General features: G+C 43.5%; 1 protein-coding gene across 15 annotated transcripts in view; it reads left to right on the plus strand.

The window, feature by feature from the left end:
• Positions 1-6,000, plus strand: part of LOC116704088 (protein unc-13 homolog B) — a 97,341-nt gene that overhangs the window by 71,348 nt on the left and 19,993 nt on the right. For 8 of the 15 annotated variants that reach the window (XR_004335584.1, XR_004335588.1, XR_004335589.1 and 5 more), the window contains 8 exons: positions 412-486; positions 713-932; positions 1,024-1,251; positions 2,196-2,337; positions 2,613-2,782; positions 4,608-4,723; positions 5,158-5,321; positions 5,905-6,000. The exon at positions 5,905-6,000 is cut by the window's right edge and continues 55 nt beyond it. The gene's annotated coding sequence lies outside the window, so the exon portion shown is untranslated. Of the gene's footprint in view, positions 1-411; positions 487-712; positions 933-1,023; positions 1,252-2,195; positions 2,338-2,612; positions 2,783-4,607; positions 4,724-5,157; positions 5,322-5,904 lie in introns of those variants that run through there. The other 7 variants (XM_032539303.1, XM_032539306.1, XM_032539304.1 and 4 more) reach the window with 1 other exon arrangement.

The following is a 6,000-nucleotide window of genomic DNA, read 5'->3' on the forward strand; positions in this document are numbered from 1 at the left end:
ATATAAAAACATCATTCCTCCATCTTGGTTTGTTTTTGTCTTTGCCTGCTGAGCCACAAATAACAAAGGGGCAAGGGTGGAATACAATACTAACACTCTAATGGAAATGTGTGGCTGATGGTTTTGGTATTATTTCATAGGGTTGATACTATAACCTTTTCCTTTTTAGTAGTCTCCTCTTCACTAGTTACTTAGAATTAATAATACTCACATGGGTTTTCTGATCATCTGGTAAGAATCCATCAGTGGGGGAAAAAAAAAAGAATATTCCTTCTTACGACCCTACCCCAGCCACCTTTTTAACCCTGCTGACCTTCATTGTAGTAGTAATATTTGGAGGTGTTCTTGGTTGTGGGTTGTATATATGCGTTCAATAAATGCTAACTAAAATTTCCCTTGCCGCCTGTTCAGTCTCTTGTCCAAGCCAGGAAGGCGGGGATTGCATCTGCCATGGCTGCACGGTCCTCAGTCAAAGATGAGGAGCTGGTGAGTAACACCTTAAACATTATATGCTTTTATTATAGAATCAGAAGTTCCACACAAAAATGGTGACTCCACCATCTTTACAGGCTAGGACACATTGCACATGCTTGTATTGCTATATGTGTATTTTAAGTATCACTCTGTCTTTTTTCTCAGCCAATTCTCTCACTATAATTGAATCAGCAGGAATTCAATATATTTGATATACATTCATATCTCCCTTCTGTAGAAAATCCATGTGTACAAAAAGACACTGCAGGCTCTCATCTACCCCATATCCTGCACCACGCCACATAACTTTGAGGTGTGGACTGCCACTACACCCACATACTGCTATGAGTGTGAGGGGCTGCTGTGGGGAATAGCCCGCCAAGGCATGCGTTGCTCTGAGTGTGGGGTCAAGTGCCATGAGAAGTGCCAAGAGCTGCTGAACGCTGACTGTCTACAGCGTGAGTACTGCCCAGAAAACAATGAAACGTCACATGCGCTATTAACGGTAGTTTAGATTTGAATGTGTATCCACTCTTGTTAAATGTATAGGTGCTGCAGAGAAGAGTTCTAAGCATGGAGCCGAAGACCGGACCCAGAACATTATCATGGCCATGAAGGACAGAATGAAGATCCGGGAAAGGAACAAACCAGAAATCTTTGAACTCATCAGGGAAGTGTTCATCATCAGCAAAGCCATCCACGCGCAGCAGATGAAGACCATCAAGCAGAGTGTGCTCGACGGCACCTCAAAGTGGTCGGCCAAGATCACCATCACAGGTGATCCCACTGATCTAAGTTGACAGAAAAATGGATGATTTCAACCAAGGCTTAAAGTTCAACTTTGTTAGCATCACTCTCAGCAGCACCACATGGGATTCTTGTTAATCAGAGGTGTCCAATAACAAAGTACAAATACTTTGTTACCTTACTTGAGTAGAAATTTTGGGTGTCTTTACTGGAGTAATTATTTTACAACAGACTTTTTACTTCTATTCCTTACATTTTCTCGCAATTATAAAAAAAAAAAAAAAATAGCCTTGTTACCTCTATTTTAGTTCGGCTTGTTTTCATTCCGGCTTGACATCGTTTAAAAACAAAAAAAAACAATCAAGATAAATCGCGCCATCCGGGTTGAGTGAATTTGATTGCGGTTGGATGAGAAGTATACATACCATTCCGACACCCTATTGGTTTGTACGTGATCCATTGCACCTGCACATGACACAAATCACGTCACACTCCAGCAAGGAAATAGCAGACGTATGTAGCCTAGTAGGAAGATGTCCGCGGCAGAGACTCGCGAGAACTCGAGCGAAATGTCCCAACGAAGCACCAGCGAGGCGTTTGGTTGCCAGGAAGACCAGCCAACCCTCGTTGTATCTGGAAGAACTTTTCGAAATGGTTGGATGCAAAAACAACTCTATTCAAATGCTCTCCAAGCCCTGCGCACCCAAGTGTGAGCTAATTGTTTCCAAAACTCGCCGTCTAATTTGGAAAAGCATATTGATATTATTTTTTTACCCTTACATTACTTTTACTTTAATACAAAAAGTAGTTTTGAAACCAGTACTTTCACACTTTTATTTGAGTAAAAAACTTGAGTTGATACTTCATCTTACCTAGTATCTATACTTCTACCTGAGTAATTAATGTAAATACGTTTTCCACCTCTGTTGCTAATGGTTGTTCCTCGCGTCTTTGTCTCTCCATCATTGCATTAGTTGTTTGTGCCCAAGGGCTTCAGGCAAAGGACAAGACAGGCTCCAGTGATCCATATGTCACTGTTCAGGTGGGCAAGACCAAGAAGAGAACCAAGACCATTTATGGCAACCTCAATCCTGTCTGGGAGGAGAAGTTTCACTTGTAAGTCCCCATAACAACTCTGTGTGTTAATGGTAAACATTTCTTGTGCAAGGTTCTGTGTAATAGTGCGAGTGCCTGTACAGCAGAGCCTTCACTAGCCTTGAGCTAAGTAGGATTCATCAGGCAAAGTCTTGAGTTTGAACTCTTTTCAAAAACAAGTTTAAGCTTATTATTTAAAAACACTGTATCAGCTGTTAATTTCTATGAGATTGCATCCTGTATTATACTATTCTTTAGTTTATAGGTTGTTTCCCCCCGTTTTTTTTTTTTGCTAGCGAGTGCCACAATTCGTCAGACCGAATTAAAGTGCGCGTGTGGGACGAGGATGATGACATCAAGTCGAGGGTAAAGCAGCGTCTGAAGAGGGAATCGGATGATTTCCTGGGCCAGAGTATAATTGAAGTACGAACGCTGAGCGGAGAAATGGACGTCTGGTACAACCTGGGTGAGTATGCTGTCTTGTGATGGACATACAGTGAAAAGTTTGTATACCAGGAGATGATTAAAGATGGTCTTTTTCATTAGTGTATTTTCAGACGCTAAGTACATTATTTGTACATTGTACCGATGCTAAATAGGACTAAGAGATCATAACCTAACTTAGAGATCATGCTTGCACATTAAGAACGTGCAGATTCTTCAGGAAGAGAGCGGTTTGGTCACCTCTTTACAATATATAGACATCTTATCCCAGGGCCCATGGATCATGTGATACGGCATGTTGTTGCTCAGTTAAGTGTCGGTTTTGCTTATTTCTACCTTAGGCCTTTTCTCGCCTTTCCCTCTTTCATTGTACATTACTTTCTCTTACTGAAGAACTGATCTACTTCCGATGAGGCGTACATTCTTACCACATCTGTGTCTTTCTGTTTGGTGCTAAGAGTTCCGTTTTCATAGTTAAGTCAGTGGTTTGTCTCCTTTCGCCTGCCTTTTTTCTTTTTTACACAGGCAAGAAGTGCCCCCAGGGCCCATGTTGACATGCATGAAAATACTGGCTTTTACCTGGCATGCTTATTCCATCAATTCCCTTTGCGCTTGCTGACAAAAAACGTATTTCATGATAATCACCAGTACTATCCCACTGGGTTTGAAGATATTTTCATTAGGATGAGGCCTGGCTACAGTCACTTAAAAGTACACAGGAGCTGGTTTATCAGTCCCTTATGGTATTTTGTATAAGCGCTGGTGGTACAGCACAAATGCAGACCGCTTGTATACCTCTCAGGGAAATCTCCTCCTGTCATATTTATCATGCAGATAAACCACATTGTCGTTAAAATTATATTTTGGAATTATTATCTCTGTTTCCTTTTAAAATCTTTACAGCTTTTATCCAGGCATCAACCCAGAAGTTTCAGATTTACCCACCCCAGGCATTATGTCATGTTGCTCTGATCGCTATCCGTTAAGAGCACCACTCACATTTTTATGTGCATGTTGTACAGTATGTAAGAATGAGGCGTTCCTAAGCACGACGCATCTCTTGTTTCAATTTGATAAAAGTGCAGAAAATGACTTCAGCGTGGCATTAATAAACCTTCCACGGGAACAGCATGGCAGTGAATGTGCCTATAAATCTTCTGTTGTTTTGTTGTAAACTGGAAGACATGAAGAGCTCAGCCTAATATCCTTCTGTTAAGCGCAACAACAAACTATCCCTTTGGTTAGGGGTCATTAGAAATTCAAATTTGAAGAAAAATAAACGATCAGTCCTGTAATATGCCCCATCACATTTTCTCATCTCTATCTCTGTCTTCTTGTGCCTGAAAGCGGCCCTCCATATTGCCCCCCTTCTCCTCCTGATGTGTGTGATTATCAAGTAGCAGCACTCCAGTCGGACATCGACCGATCTGCAGACATGTACAAATTGCTCCTAATGATGTGCCTGTCAGGGCAAATAGCAGGGGTGAGCTGCCAAGCACTCCACATCCAGAGAAGCTCTGGCTCAAGTAGCTTGGGTGATCAGGCGCAGATCTGTACAGCCCACTGCCATTGTCTCCCTCACTATCAGCTAGAGGAATTCTATTAGCGTTGCCGGCTCAGCACTGCCATCAAACCGCAGAATCAGATTCCCCTACAATAGAACTGCCACGTTAATAGTCAGTAATTAGTGTTGTGTTAACAGACCTGGCTCTATGTGCCTCAGTGTCACAGATTTGTTTTGGAGTTATGAATCGTGTGTGTGTGTGTGTGTGTGTGTGTGTGTCTGTGTGTGTCTGTGTGTGTGTGTGTGTGTGTGTGTGTGTGTGTGTGTGTTTTCTCAATTACAGAGAAGAGGACGGACAAGTCCGCCGTGTCAGGTGCCATTCGCCTCCAAATCAGCGTGGAGATCAAAGGAGAGGAGAAAGTGGCTCCGTATCACGTCCAGTACACCTCTTTGCATGAGGTATTTGATTCCCACTTGCCATGACCTAAAAACAGACAGGATATCAATTCAGCCTAAACGGCCACCACAGGACATCTGTATTATGAGTAACCCAATTGCATGTGATGAGAGGTCTCTGTAATCAGTCTCCGACCGAATCGGGATCAGTCATTTAGACGGGATTCAAATCACAAATTGCATTGTCCCACCTCTTCCCTGGACATACCTTTCCAAATCAAATTTTGAATAAGTCTCATACCATATAGCCTGTGCTTTCAAAGCAGACAATCCTGTGTCACATCACACAGACCAAGGGTTTCCACCCCTCAATACCTTCGCCACACATATCCTGCTAAGGTACCCTCCTGCATAAACCTCCACATACTCATCATGTTGGCTTCCGATCAATAAAAGCTGTTTGAATGACATTAACCCAATGTTTCTGTCTGTCCCAGAATCTGTTCCACTACTCGACGGATGTGCTTGGCCAAGGTGCGGTGAAAATCCCGGAAGCTCGTGGAGACGATGCCTGGAAAGTCTACTTTGACGACGTGGCCCAGGAAATAGTGGACGAGTTTGCCATGCGCTATGGGATTGAGTCAATCTACCAGGCCATGACGTGAGTCTGGGCTATGACAGAGGTCATATAAACTATCGCTCTCGCTCTCTCGCTCTCTCTCTCGCTCTCTCTCTCTCTCCTTCTCTACCTGTCCATGTTTGTCACCTCTTCATCCCCCCCCCATGTTTCTCTGGCCCGCTTTCTGCTCCCACATTACAGTGCCTTTCGATGCCGTGGTTGTTCCCTGTTGGCCTCCAAACGTATGAAAATCAATTATGAATGGACTAAGGATGGCTTTGTCTCCATGAAATGTCATGCACTGTACAGACGCCTGTTAGCTTGGCTCATCATTCACAGAAAACGCACTCCGATGGGGCTATCCTTCAGCCTAAACGTGCCGGCTAGCTGATAGGCAGAAGGAGTGACCGTTCCTAATAGGGATCCTTAGGTGAAAACAAGACGCCTGAGAAGACACAGGCTGACCAAATAGACACAGCTCTTCACGGTGTACTCCCACATTTCTTTGATAAAACCCTTTCCTCTGTGACAATGAGATGGCTTTCTAAGTGTGAGGGGAAATGGGAGGAAGAGGAGGCCTGCTACCCAGGTCTTTATCCAGCTTTCCCTGTGCTTGTCTTTCCAGGCACTTTGCCTGTCTGTCGTCTAAGTACATGTGTCCCGGGGTTCCTGCAGTGATGAGCACCCTGCTGGCCAATATCAATGCCTTCTACGCCCACAC

Source organism: Etheostoma spectabile, chromosome 16, assembly GCF_008692095.1.
Source record: "Etheostoma spectabile isolate EspeVRDwgs_2016 chromosome 16, UIUC_Espe_1.0, whole genome shotgun sequence".
NCBI classification, from domain to species: Eukaryota; Metazoa; Chordata; class Actinopteri; order Perciformes; family Percidae; genus Etheostoma; species Etheostoma spectabile.